The 15,084-nt window shown below is 34.8% G+C and overlaps 1 long non-coding RNA gene across 6 annotated transcripts in view; it reads right to left on the bottom strand.

Moving 5' to 3' along the window:
* LOC106681146 (uncharacterized) overlaps window positions 1-15,084 on the bottom strand; it is a 693,797-nt gene that overhangs the window by 298,330 nt on the left and 380,383 nt on the right. For 5 of the 6 annotated variants that reach the window (XR_010844430.1, XR_002945592.2, XR_010844431.1 and 2 more), the window contains one exon: window positions 398-450. The exons of the other annotated variant lie outside the window; for it this stretch is intronic. This is a non-coding gene — a long non-coding RNA (uncharacterized lncRNA). The remainder of the gene's footprint in view (window positions 1-397; window positions 451-15,084) is intronic. 6 annotated transcript variants of the gene reach the window in all.

The following is a 15,084-nucleotide window of genomic DNA, read 5'->3' as shown; positions in this document are numbered from 1 at the left end:
ATAAATTAAGAAGCCATATTATATTATAGCCATAAAAATTCACAACTTAATCATACTGCTGTCATATTCATATTAAACAATAGCTATTTATTCCCTGTTTTAATTATTTATTTTATCCAAACTATTTATTGCGCAGAATTGATTAATTTAGTTTATGTTAGTAACACATCTTAGAAAAATAATTTAACTGTATTTTTTTTTTTAGTAATAAACATTTAAAGACAATAAATAAGTGACTTTAATAACATATATTTACAGAAATTATAATATAGTATTTGAAAAAAAAAAAATCACTACTATAATATTTGAACGATAGACCATCAATACTAAAACAGAAAATTATTTGAGAAAATAAAACATTACAATATTATATCTACAATTAAGCTAGAAATCATACCTGTTTTACTATTAGTTAACTAAGTTCCTATTAGCAGCATGTGGTCCGCGTACCTAAAACATATAAATATAACCAGATAGTATAATTAAATATAAATAAATAAATGTAATATTAAAAATATACATATAGTATGCGCTTTTGCATATAGATTCTACAATTTTTGACTAAATTCCTCTAGCATAGGGTTACTATGCATTTATTACTATTTTTTATATTAAAAATATATACACAGATTCACTTGCTATAGTAAAATAAAATAACATTTTAAATAAGAATATAATGATGGCTTAATACAATATAAAATCACATTATTAATATTAGTAAGTAATTACATACTATAAATGCTATTTTAACAGAGCTCAAAAATCGAACTTTAAGTTAAATTGACTTAAAAGTTTTTTTGATTACATTTTTTAAAAATATTTATTTATTGCTATTTACAACTGTACATTATAATACATTTTAAATCTGATCTAAGGAGATTACATTAAAACTCATTTTTGCTTTTTGCTAGTATTATCAAAAGTTATATTCATTTTTACACCCAATTAAATTATTAGATGTTAATTAACGATGACATATTTTAAACATGAATTTGTTTAACTTAAGATAAAAGTCTTTTAAACTCCATGATTAGATTTTTCCGTTTTGTCTATATTACGTTGGAGGATGAAAGGTAATTAAATATAAAATATCTCAATTTTGATAACTAAGACATGTTTTGATATTAACTAGAAGAACATGTTTTACAGTACCACATTTTTATCAACCTTCTTGCTATGAATATTTATATAACTTAAAAATATTTATATAATTTTCAATATGTTATATTAATTCGAAGAAAGTAAAATATTATGGTGATTTATTTTTTTTATTGGTGGTATATTATTATTACTGAGTGGTATATTATTCAATGCCTCTAGACAGTAGCAATAACCCGTACCAATCGTGAATAAGTTGATAACTTATTACCTACTTAACTCGACTGATTGACTTTTTAACGCATTGTAAGAGAACGTTGGTTACTTTGCTGTACAGTACTTTCGGTAAAGTATGCATTTAACTTCGATGTTGTAGGTTAGATATTTTAATCTTAATTTTCTTTCGACCTATTTTAAGATTGTGTTACAACCTATGATGTGTGTGTTGATACCTAAACAAAGAGGTTTTTTCCTCTACCTTCATAAATTGCCGAAGAAAACTCGATAATATTGAGATACAAGGATCATAGTCAAATGAAAAGAAAAGACAACAGTTAAAAAACAAAATTTAATCCCAAAATTCATATAAAACGAACAAAGAAGAAGAGGAAGATGTATTTTTCAATCCAGTCCGTAGGGGAACACAAGTTTCAATCAGAAACGGGATTGATTCAAAAACTCCTTGTAGATGAGCTGAATATATTCTCACAGTCTGTATTCCTTCAAACCTTTTATTATGGATGCAATGTGTGTTGGAATAGAACGTGTAGCTTTTTTATCAATAAAAAAAGAGTTGATGAATCCATGACATTTTCATTAAATTCCTTCTAGACTGCAAAATAATGTAAAATATAAATAAAATGTACAAAACGTATCTTAAGGAGGAATTGAATTGAACATACTGTTGCTTGTAGCCGTAAGAAAGATTGTGATAGATGAGAATTCATCAGTAGGCCAGTAAAATTAGATTTTAGGGGTAGATTAAACCAGGAAAAACTAGAAATTATATTAATCTATTATATGGCTTCCAAATAAGAGGAATATCCAAAGGTCGAGCTAAGCTTTATGAGCAAAAAAAACGCAACTTTTTGGATTTTTTTCTCCAAATTTTGGCTTGAAAAATCATTCTTAAAACAGTACAGTGCTCAGAAAATTTACTAGCATTATAAGTCTTAAGAAACCTGAGATTTTACCGTCATTATCAAAATTTCAATATAATGACTTTAAAACTTCGGTACTCCGGAATAAGCTGGTCTAAATTAGAAATTTAGTGTTATCAATAACAGTTGAATCTTAATTCTAAACAACCACAGGTGCGCAGTGTGTGAGTGTGGTAATGCGACTCGGTTTCTGTCAGATAACAGGTCGCATAAGGGGTTGTCGTATATTTAGACCCATTAAAATCCATAAAATGGATTAAAACCATTTCCAGCTTTTTCTATCATCGTAAGGAACGCTCCTTTTTGATCCAATTTAAATGAACCTTAATTCATTCATCAGTTGCTCCCCTTTTATTCTCATTACAGATCACTCACACAGTAAAAGGAGCCTATTTACATAATCAGTTAATAGGAGACTGTAACATTGAATATTCTCTAAACCATATCGCTGATTCATTCGTTACTGAGGGCGTCCTAAAAGCTTTCTTAAAGCTTTTAGAATTGTTACAAATTAACTCCAATGTACGGAACAATCTATAGAATACCTCAAACAAAAAAATAAAAAAATCGTCAAATATGCAAGCAAAGTAACGATATTTTGTTAGTGAGATATAATATAACTACTCTTAAATTATACTGGTAATGTTTAATATATACTAATTGGTTAAATTTAAGTTAAACTTGAGTAAATACTATAATGTAGAATTTAAAATACAATACGAAGTGTCAGTAGGCGTAATAAAGTAGATTATGGATGAATTGAATCAATTATAAACATGTTACAGTGCAAAATTATTATATTTTAAAGTGAAACTAATTACTTAAATATTTAATGATTAATGATTAAAAAAGTTTTTTGACCCAATCTAAGACAAAGTCTTTCCTCTCCCTCAAGGTAATAACGAATTTTTTAATCAGCATAAAACCCAGCTCGGGATATCAGAATATTAAAAGTTTGAAGGTATTGCAGAAAGACAATATTTTTTACTTTAAAATAAGTCGCTAAAGATTCCTCTCCCTCCCACCAATGCCAACAGTATAATATAAAAATGGCCCCTTATTTCCAATAAAGAGGAAGGATTGGAATGCCAACTTCTCCATTTCCCGAGATCTTACTTATTGGATTTTCCAGAATTATAAGAAGCGGAAGTGAATTAGGTGGGAGTTGTGGACCCACCAATAATTCAATAATAATTCCCTAACTCGATAATCCAATAATGCCTATTCCTCCACAACAGATGCAGAAATTATGGATTTAGAAATTTTAAATATAAGTTTTGCTTCCTGTGTCCGATTTTCTCACCAAATCCTCTTAGAGCAGGAATCTGCAACCTGATTGAGCGATAAACGGCTGCAGAGTGTTCTACAGAACTCAGCACGGTTAGGTAAGTAAAAATCAACTATTTGATAATGTTTCAATTGAAGGGATAAGTGAAGGAAGGGAATTTTATGAATCTTTAGTGTGGATGAAGGGGGTAGGTCTACCTAGTGTGAGGTACTCTTATCTCAAAATCCAATTAATAATTGAGATACCTAGATATAGAAGGAGGCACTTTAAAACATAACAAACTTTAACAAAAAAATATTTGTCTTTTTTTTCTTAAAATTTACTATTTGTAACTTCATCCACTTACTCCTTGAATTACTGGATTTAGTACTGGCTACTAATTAACTGATTTATAAATATAAACGGGACCTTATTAGTTTTTTTAAATATATATTTCCTGAATATTTTTATTTTACAAGTTCAGTTTTTCAGTTTGTATTATAAGAACTAAAACATAGAAATAATTTTTAAAAACCCTAAAACAATTATAAATAGAAAAGGAAGTAGTTATAAAGAATCCTGAACATGATTTATCTAACCAGCTGATCGAGAAGATTGTAATATGATAGCGACCACAGGCCACAAATGATTACAGTTGCAGCAATTAGTAGAAGCTCAGGTGTATTAATACAGAGGGCGGTAGAAGAGCAACTAATTCAGTGTCAGTTTAATTACCAGTGGGCACCATGTTTCATTAACTCAGCCTCGGCGGAGTGTGCATCTGCAAAATGGATCCCTAAATATTTATAATTCGAGCCGGGAGAGAAAGAATTGCAAATGCTCCAGAGGTGCCTATGCTAATGCATTTACCATAACTCAGAGCAGCCGTGCTCCGGGCGACTCGAGAGCTGTTTGTTCATTAGGAGGCGGATGGCTTGAGGCCTTGCCTTGTTACTGAACCGTCGCCAGAAGACCGCTCGCCTCCTTACCCCCTTCGTACTAATGGAGGCACAATTTATTCTTGAGTAATTGACATCAAACACTTTACAAGTGGGCCTGGAAGGAACAACATGCCCTAGGAGCTTTGGGTCGATTCATCTTTGTTTATATCTTCTACTTGTCTTGTGTACTTATAACTTCGCCAACGGCAATAAAATCCTCCAGTTGTTTTGATGATCAATATAAACAGTAATAAAGCTTCCTTTCGACAGGAACAGGTTGTTTATAGCACTTTTCCCCACCAATATTTTACTCACAAACAAGGTACAAGAAGAATATTTCCAAACGTTCTGTAGTTGATCATCACATCTGGTATACTACCAAATAAGGATATTTTTTGTCCTTCACTAACCGTTGTAAGTACAGAACTAATATAATAATATGTTTGCCTTGAAAAACAACCTCCCTAGTCCAAATTCATTAAAATAAACACAAAAGAAGGAAACTGAAGATTTCTAGAAACAAGATTGGGGAAAAAAAAACTGTATCACTACGAGCTAAGAAGGTTCAAGATATCAGTAATTTGTAGGGAAGCTCTACTTCTTGAACAAAGGTTATTCAAGTGATTTTTTTATATTTTTTATTTCCCCCTTCCTCGCCAATTTTGGCGTACGCGGTTCGGCAGCAGTGGGGCAGTGCGCTAGAATTACGCATGCCACTGCCACCAATAATTATCTTTATTATTCATAGCAGGTTAATGCTCGGGTTGAGCGCCTTTTAGATGGGGCTACACCTTATCCATCTGCATCCTTCCGGGTGGCTCCACCCGCTCCAGCACACAGCCTACTCCAGCCTTCTGGTCTCATTCTGCGTCTACTTCTTCATCTACATCTTCTTGCCTTGGAGGCTCACCGGTTCCAGGTGGTCGAACCCTTCCTAACGTAAAGTGCGACGGGCCGACCACCTCCTTCCACCTGAATTCCATGAATTCCATGCAGAAGGGATAATTCTCTTCCTCCATCAGACGAGGGAAGTCTGACTCGGCGAGGGCGAATATCCCGGTTTTCCTTATAACCTGACACGGTTCCTTCCCTGGCCGTGCAATCCAACACTATATGCTCTGCAGTTTCAGGGACTCTACACGTAGGGCACCTGTGGTCGATGTTCTTCCCAAAACTTTGCAGCTTTCCCCGAAACCCACCATGTCCTGTTAGGATCTGCGGGACCCAATAATCTGGGAGGATCTACCCCTCTGTTAGTCTTGAATGCACGATAGGGAAGAACTTCCTCAGAGTAGCGCCCTTCTGGCTCGCCTGCCACCGTCCATTCCATTCTTCAATGGAATCCTCCCGCAGCATCTTCTTCCATAGTTTCGAGGTCACACCAATCCTCTCTCGGAGTCCCTCCGGTAGCGCTAACAACCCCTACCTCTTTACTTTGTACTTGACAAAATCCTCCTTGAGAATGAGGTCTAGGGGCATCGCTCCGGCCAGCACCTGCACCGTCTCATACGACACCGTTCTGTAGGTCTTCGTGACCTTCAAGAGAGCCAATCTCCTCTTTTGATCCTGCGTGAGGTTCCGGCTCCATGCGTATCTGAGAATACCCAGGACCACGCCTTTATAAATGGGCATCGTAGCAGGGTACCTGATTCCCCAGAACGCACCCCCATCCTGCTCAATCCATTGGATGTCCAAGGAAATAGGATGAGCCCTATCAGTGGAGCCTCTTATAAGTATGGTCTGAGTCTTAGCTCCGATCATACTAAATTTCCTCCTCTCACACCATTCTCCTACAAGGCCAGCAAACCTTTCTGTTTCCATTTTCAATCTCGCTCTGCTGTTCTCGGTCACGCTGACTGCAAGGACGTCGACGTAGGCCGTCATCGTCGTGGCAAGGACCCCTCTGTTCTCTTGGGAGCTAGGGGGCAACTCGTCAAGGACTAGTTTCCATAGGCCCGGACCTAGGACCGAACCCTATGGGCATCCTCTTTCAATTTTTTCCTCCCTAATAGTAGTTACCCCTAATTCTGACGCTCCTATTACTAAGGTAAACACCTACCAGGGAGTATAAGTTACTGGAGGGGGGTTGAGATCTTGCAATCACTGAAGTACACAGGGCCACCAAACACTATCGAAGGCGGATGATATGTCGAACAGTATCAGTAAGACATATTTCTCTGCCCTCTTTTCTATGTCCCTACGCACTCTCAGCAACGCATCCGTTTTTCCCCTGTCACGGGTCGAGCCAAATTGCCGTGGGTGTCTTTCTGCCCTTAGGACTGGTCTAAGGCTGATCACAATGATGTGTCCCAGGACTTTGCTGGCTACTGGGAGGAGGCATATAGGTCGGTAGGCCTTTGCCATTTACTTATCCTTGCCAACTCCCTTGTAGAGCAGTCTCAAGTCTGCAGCCCTCCACTTGCTGAGAAAGTACCCCTTATAAAAACACTCGTTCAATAATTCCAACATGTCATCCTCAATATAAGGGGCACTATTCTTGAGAATTGCAGCATCTATGCCATCGAATCCTGGAGCCTTCTCAATCCTCTATCGGTCCACGGCAAGACTAAGGTAACATATATCCTATGGTGGACATAGGTCGGTACCTGGTGGGCATATCGTCGTGCGTCTCACCATGCTTCTGCGCTAACCTGGGACGGATCGTCCCTAGGGTATGTATAATCCATATACAGTTTCGCAGCTTTCTCCAGAGTGGTTACCTGGGCACCCCCTACACTGATAGCCGCCATTAACTGTAGAGGTTTGACCTTGCCCAGTTGCGACTCTGTAAGGGATACCACAGGGATTCTTATCTGTCTCCCCAGCAATGAGCTCGTCCCAGGACCTCTTCTTCTGGTGCCGCACTCTGTTTCGATATACCCTATGTTTATATTCCTCTTGGAGTGCAGGTCTCCTCTCATTATCTCTGCAGTCCTGGTACCTACGCCTGGCCCTGTAATATTTTCTCTTGAGTTGAGTCAGAGCTGGCGTCCACCATTCAAATGATTTGTTAGAGAAAACACTAGTAAATTTGTAAGAAAAAACAAACTTTTAAAAATTAATGAGCTAAACGAATAGAATTCAGTTAGTTAGTCAGAAGGTTTTACTTCCCTCAACTATAAGCTTAAATACAAGGAACACAATCGAATATCACTTTAAATGTTAAATGTTAGTATCGTACATAGTATGGTGGAACAATGATAGGTATCGAATATAAAGAATAATGATCATCACTTTATCTCTCACTCAGTTTCGGCTTGCGGTTTAGTGTTAAAAGCATATCATAAGCCTATTGTTTTTGTATTGCACCCCGAATGCAGCTCGTATTTTTCGCTTAATGCCGCATTAGGTTAAGCCGCATAATGAAAACCGATCACATTGTATTGTAAATGGGTCCAGAGAATAAAAGCAGAATATAGGGATGGTGGGGGTCTGTATGGATACCGTCCCTTGCACGATCCTGGCTTCATCCCTTTCACATTTCTCGTTAGTATTCACTCGACACCGGCTTAGCAAATGATCTTTTTTTTTTTTCAATCATTTATGCATCAATGGATTTCATGTTATCCGCGGGAAAGGGTTTACTTCCGTAATTTCGCTTTCTCTTCATACCTTCGTGAAAGTTATGTTGTTTTTCCCCTGAAATTATTTGTTGAATTCGTAATCTGTAAAATATATTTTTTTCTTATTTTACTAAGGTATACTTTTAACAAATACAAAGCTTCCCAACCTATGGTTGAGAGGAAGCAACAAAAAGTTTTTTTTTCATCCAAAACTGAAATAAACGAAGAGTCATAAGCTACAAATCAATTTCATTCTTGGAAAATAAATTTTAAAAATGTATAAACTTTCGATGTATGCCCCAACACACCTGCTCTCCGAATGATCTACAAACTCATATTTATACGATTTTATGTAATTTAATATCCAGCCCATTCATATGAAGTATAATTCAGTTGTTTTTTTAAATGAATAATCAATCTTTTGTGATAAATTTCGTCAATTTCTACGTTAAAGCTTTACAAAAATAAAATATTGACTTTAATTAAGAATTGTTACATTAGAACAGTTAGTTATATTTACCATACGTTAGTAGCTAATTCGCACAAGTGGCCAGGTCCACTTTTTGAGGAGATCGGAAAAACCGTATTTCACCACAACTGCTAAGATAAAATAGTAAACCCTGAAACAAACGTTAAGTGAAGTTTATCTGGGCTGTGGCCAGACTATGCTCCGAATAATCTGTTGTGTTCAAAACTAGTTTAAACTTAAGTTATAGTTAGTTTAGTTTAAAACTAAGCCCTTATAGAGCTGGACGTTTTTAAAGAACAACCATTTAATAAGTTTGACGAAAGAACTTTAGTATTGTAATTAACATATGGTACAATTCATTAAAGCGTGCAGAACGTAACAATTATACACGTTTTTTGTGTGTTTTTTATCTCCCCTACTACTGCTTTAACTATAAGAAATATTTAGATAAGTGAAATATTATTTAACTAATATATTAATATATATGTAGTAATATATGTATTAGTTTGCCTACATATATACATTCATTTTTTCATTTGTATATATTTAATTGTTGTTAAAAAATTAATATTAAATAAAAAAATAGAGGTTTTGAAAAAAAAAAAATTAATTGATATACATAAATGTGACATAATCGACGAAAAGAAACATAATAAAATAAAAAATGTTTTAACAGGAAATATTAAAATCCTGAAATATTATTAATGATAATATTATCAGAAGAAGCCTGATTTATCTTGGATAAAACTTCTTATATTGCACTAGATAGATTCCTAAAAACCAATAAGAAAAATCATAACAAAAACTAAGAATTAATAAGTGTTTTAAATAAAATTATTTTTCAAAAAATGTAAGGATGTCTTTATGACCTAGTTAGTAGTCCCACAATAATTCAATTCCATATACTATATAAAGTAGTGATTAGTAGTCCAAATATACAGTACATTTTATATATGTACAGTACATGCAGTAAATAGCAGTACATTTTAAGCGAGGATAGAAAAAAGAAAAAATACCGTCTAAAACATACTATTACCGATAGTCAATAATGTCTCACAGTTGATTGTCCCAATTCTATCGATTTTTTTTTTTTATCGATTGATCGAAAAACAATCGAGTATATTTGAAAAGCCAAAACGCTATTTCAAAAACTATAATTGCAATCTACTTCCATTTAAGAGTATAAATTTATGTATAATATAATTCACATGGGATGAAGAAAACGCCAAAATATGAAGAAAAACGCATCTTCATTGTTTAAACATGGACTAAGTGCATTAATTTTATTTTTTTTCTTATTTATAAGTTATTTTTATGTTTTTGGAAGACGTTTTGGACAAACCATCTATAACTGCCTACGTACTTTTGGATTACATATCATTCTCATGTTATGGTACTTGTATTTTTCTACTTCCTTGTTGGTTATCTAACTGCTGGTCTGCTACATATTGAACTGATAGTATGAGATATATACATTATCTGGTTAATCGAAAGTGAACACATAAACCATAGAAAGATGATCCAGGATCTTTAAGATAAAAAGGGAACAGCAGATAATGAACATGCCATACATCCATATTGCCCTTTTTATGGCAAAGAAAATATTTTATTAACTTATTATCAATATAAAATTGAACAAATTACAGTTTAGTGAAATCCTCTCCTGCTCAATAAGTTTCACTTTATATCTCAGGTCATCATCGTCCAGCCTCAAAGGTCACTAGTTTCTCGATAAGGTGAATATCTAACAAGAGCTGAAGAATAGCAAGATCGTAAGGATAAGAAAGGTTGTCCTGGAATAACTAACAGCAGTTGGTCGAGGAGGTTCAGTAACGACCTACTGATGTTCCTCTGTCGTGCACCGCTACTTCTCGTTAGTCGGGTCTACTCTGTTATCAGATCTGGTTTATGAGTGTTCAGTCATTTGGATTTTTCGTCATTCCTAACAGCAATATTACTCCAACAATCAACTTATCCTTCAATTAAATCAGCACTTTTAAGAGAGACAATTCATATCGATAATGCCAGTCGTAAAAAAGTAAGCGATTTTGTTATAAAAAAAAATTTCTGTCCCTACCTAAAGTGATACGTTCTTATATTTTGAGATCCACAGATCAATTTTCTTGCAAAGCTGTCACGTAAGACAACCCCACCGAAGTCGTTCATTGGACATAGAAGGGAGGGGGCTGTCAAATTAGAGAGTTGGAAGAAGAGAGAGAAGGGGGACAAAGACTTCCTCGGGGCAAATTGCAGCGGCTACAGTCGGCAGCGGGCCCCGGTGACACGCAAGCGGTTTTATATTTGTGCCCTAATGGTTCCACACCCTTCCTCAAACACAATTAGGCCGCGCTCGGCTAGTCGTCGAGCCCGCAGAGGGAGCTTGCATCGCTATGATTGTTTACTCCTCGAAGGAGAGGAGTGAGTTCTCACACTATGTTTGAACCTCCCACACTGGTTTGCAGAGTGATCTCACATATATATATTCATTTATTTGTGTCACCATCTGAACATTTTTTTTTACTTCATATCCTTTCGCCTGGTCAAAAATTGAAAAAAAAAAAAAAAAGTTCTTAATTTATCTATTTTTACTGAACGTTTTGGGGGATACTATATATTTATTTTTCACTTTCACAATTGCAATCAATTAATTTCATTACTAATTAACAATAGAATAACAGTCAAATAAATAAGTTTTATTTTGATTACATACCTACTTTTTCCCCGTGTTATTGGGACAATTTTTTTAATATTTAACAAAATTTGTAACTATAGCTGTATAGTTTGGTCAATGATTAGAATTGAAACGATCGAAGCGCTAAGTTTAAATAGTGACTGTGTGAGGGAGGGGCAAGGAGCTCAATAAATTATTATTATTATTATAAGATTGGATTCCAAATCCATACCAACGTGCAGATGTTTGTTAATGAGGTCAGATAAGTATTGTTAATGAGGCAACGAGTTATCAAGTTCTATACAGTAGTTATGCATATGTATGTATAGAAGTTAAACGTTTGCGAGCACAAAAACTAAAAACAAAAAGGAAAGGAAGCCAGTAATGATGTACTCGATCAGCTGATATTAGAATTATAGCTGTCTGTAACTTATAAATATAATGAAAACTCATTTCTTAACTGTTAATGATATATGATAGTTTATATTTTACCCAGTAATATGCCGAGCTGAAGTGGCTCTATCCATCCTTCCGATGCCACTATTTCCTAACTACCTTTCTATTCCAAGTAACTAGTACTCAACGCCCCTCCTATATCTTAAAAACCTACAATTCAAATGCTCTGTCCAATCCCGTACTACCAGGTCCCGTTTATCTGACATCTAACCTCCACCTCACCGAACTTCTGCGTTTGATAAATCGTTCTCTATCCAAGCTGCCTAACTCTGGAACTCCATTAACTCTAACATACGTCAGGAACCAACCCTTCCCTCGTTTAAATCCCTTTTATTTAACTACCTTCTGCTTCACCAATCTAATCCATAATCATAATAGTACATGAATTTTTTAAGTACCATTTTGTTTTCTTTTTTATTACGCAATTAGTTTATTAATTAATCTATTTTTTCTTCCCGGTATATAAGTTATAATTAAGTAAGCCACACTATTTTATGGCATACATATATTATTTTAAAATTAAAATTACCTTTGTAATTATTCTAAAGGGACCTAGTCGCAGAATAATAAACCTTTTTTCATTTCATATTTGCTAGGATTTAGAGAAAAAGTCAATAAAACACAACTAAATCGAAACAGCAATGACTTTGCAAACAATAAAGTTGCGAAATTTATTGTTTGCAAAGTCATGCCCTTCAATAAAAAAAAAAAACAGGTATTTAGAACAAATAATTTCTTCAATAAATTATTAGTAAACTACAATGTACAGATAATTGAAGATTAATAACTATAAACATTACTTAAAATAGTTAATTACAGTGTGATATAACATTGCTGTGATATAACTAAATCAAGGTTTGAGCCAAATCTTAATAGTAGTGAAAATATGGAGAGGTAAATGTTGGTTTATTTTAATTTTTCCAAAATCCGTCCTTTCTAGCAGGTTGTCAATCTGTTTTTGTGTTTTTTTACCCTGTCTACTTATAAAAAAACAATGGGTGGTTAATGTTTAGTTGTATATCAGTGTTATAATTTTTTCGTGTTTTTTTTTTTTGTTAATAACATTTACCATTATAACAGAAACTATTACTTATTTATTTGTACCATACTTTATATTTTAGTATTTTCCTTATAATAAATTCATTTATAACTAACTGTCTAGAGATAATTTAAAAAATTACCAATTTAACGAAAATTTAGCTTATTAAATTTTATATGCAGTTTCTATCTATTTCTAGAAAACGGCGTAATGGATTTTCATTGTTCATGGACCAAATCAGCATTTTCTACCTTATTTTTAATTAGCATTGGAAATATCATTTACCTCAACTTCCATTCAGTCCACATTTGCGATTAAATAAACGGTTTTGCAGATAATTAAATTAATATGGGAAATTCCTATTTACGTCAATGGAAGCCCGTGTTCCGGGGGCGTTACCAACCCCCCACTCCCTGGCTTCAGCTATGCCGACCACCTGGCTCTGGATATTGTAGAAAATGGAATTTTGTTGAGTCAATTTCGAGACATGTTCACATTCTTATGACATTAAATTTAAACTTGGTATTCATGCTTATGAAAAATTTTAAGTACATCTAAAAGTTAATATTAATTGAATTACAATCCACCATTTAGCAGCTCAATTTTTAGTATTATTCCAAGGAATCTCGTAAAAGTTCAGGAATCAAGGGCTGTTTTGTTTGGAATACAAATACTCAATTTGCTTATCCTCATCAACTTTCCCTTTTAAATCAACATACCTTCTTGGATTACTGAGAAGAATTGGCAAAGACAAGGGCCGGAGACACAGGTGCAATTTCGCGTAAGGTAAACAAGCAGGGACTTAATACCAGTGAGGGGGAAAGGATGTATAAATCTTATCTAATGAGAATAGTTGAGCTGAGAGCTAAGGCGGGGCCGCTATATTAACCTAATACATGCCCCTTTAGGAAGGGCAACCTTTGACCTGTCTCCGGCACATATTACTTCGTTAGCCCCGTCGCTCTAGTCTTGTTTGTCCTAATGATGCTCATTAAACATTTTGGTCTTTTAACCCTGTGAGCCCTTATACCGTTCCTGAACCCTAAACCCCTTCCTTCGTTATTCACCTCATTAGATTATTTTATTTTAAAAGGGATTTAAAAATCCAAAAATGGATTTATCAGTGGTATATTAATTTAGACGACTGTTTCTTCGAACGTTAGATCGCCAACGTCCCTCAAATCCACACATTTGCCAATAATACGTAAAATGTACTGTTGAAAAGAGAAAAAAAACTTATTTATAAAAAGTTGAAAATGTTTTCGGGAATGACTTATGAACACCTTTGAATGTGTTTATGATCAATCATGTTTTGTTTTCTAACAGCTCTTTATTTCTTTGAGATATATGTTTCTTCTGTGCCTCAAAGGTGGTGCAAACAACAATTATGTACTCAGCCGTTTCTAGAACGCCACAATGAGGGCTAGGATTTTTTTAAATTTATTTCCACCTTCCCTTACCTTATAAGCAATGCAGGTATGCAGCAGCAATTCGATTTTACAAGCCCTTAGCATCGAACAACTGCTAATAAATCAATTTACAAGTTTAACGATAAATGTATAGTTTTCAGTTTTAAGGTTCAGTCGTCTAGATCTTCCGTCTGCTGGATTTCCAAGTGTTTCTCCTACTTTGACGTAGATTGAAGTGCGCCATTAATTGTTTTCCACCCCTTCCACAAAATATTTGCAATAAGCGTAGTTTTCTTCGGTTACTAGCTGAGGAAAATCGTCCTCTGAGAGGAAGAGGGCTAGGGGTTCGACATCCATCCCATGGCGATGAATCTTTGCTTGAAAGATTCGTCTCTCAGATCCCAATTAGGAGAACCATTAGTCCTTTTCCCGCCTTTGAACTGAACGCCATAAACAAATTCTTTGAACCGAGGAAACTGACTCGTTAACCAAAGAAACTCCTCAATGAGGTTTAATATTCCGCGAGTTAAGGAACCAGCATTATAAATTTAAACGATTGCCCCTTGCCCAACTGAACCTAAGGCACTTTAGACATATGGTTGCATATGTCCACTTTCTATAGTATAGAAAAGAAACTCAATAAAAACAACTAGGTTCAAATAAGGCCCTTGAGACCATTCTAACTGGCTTTTCAAGCCCTATAAGCAGGTACATGCTGTCATCTAACAATAGACTTGCATCAGTCAAACTATTTTATGGTTAACATATGTAAGTCAGTGCACAAAAGTCTTAGGTCATGGTCTCTTTCTTAGAAATCAGACCTGTTGGGAGGTCTTCTCGCCACCCCTCTTCCCCCTTCCAGATACTTTACTTTTAAATTTCATAGGCTCTCTACCTCCCCCACCTAGTCTCCTAAAATTATCCGATTGGTCAAAACCCCTTCTCCTATTTCATTATTCTTTCTATCCCCTCTTCTCCAGAGTACATATATATTTTCTAGACTAGATAGCT

Source organism: Halyomorpha halys, unplaced genomic scaffold, assembly GCF_000696795.3.
Source record: "Halyomorpha halys isolate HHAL.00 unplaced genomic scaffold, Hhal_1.1 Scaffold312.1, whole genome shotgun sequence".
In the NCBI taxonomy this organism is placed as follows: Eukaryota; Metazoa; Arthropoda; class Insecta; order Hemiptera; family Pentatomidae; genus Halyomorpha; species Halyomorpha halys.
Note: the sequence above shows the minus strand (reverse complement) of the source record. Positions and strands in the feature narration are given on the sequence as shown.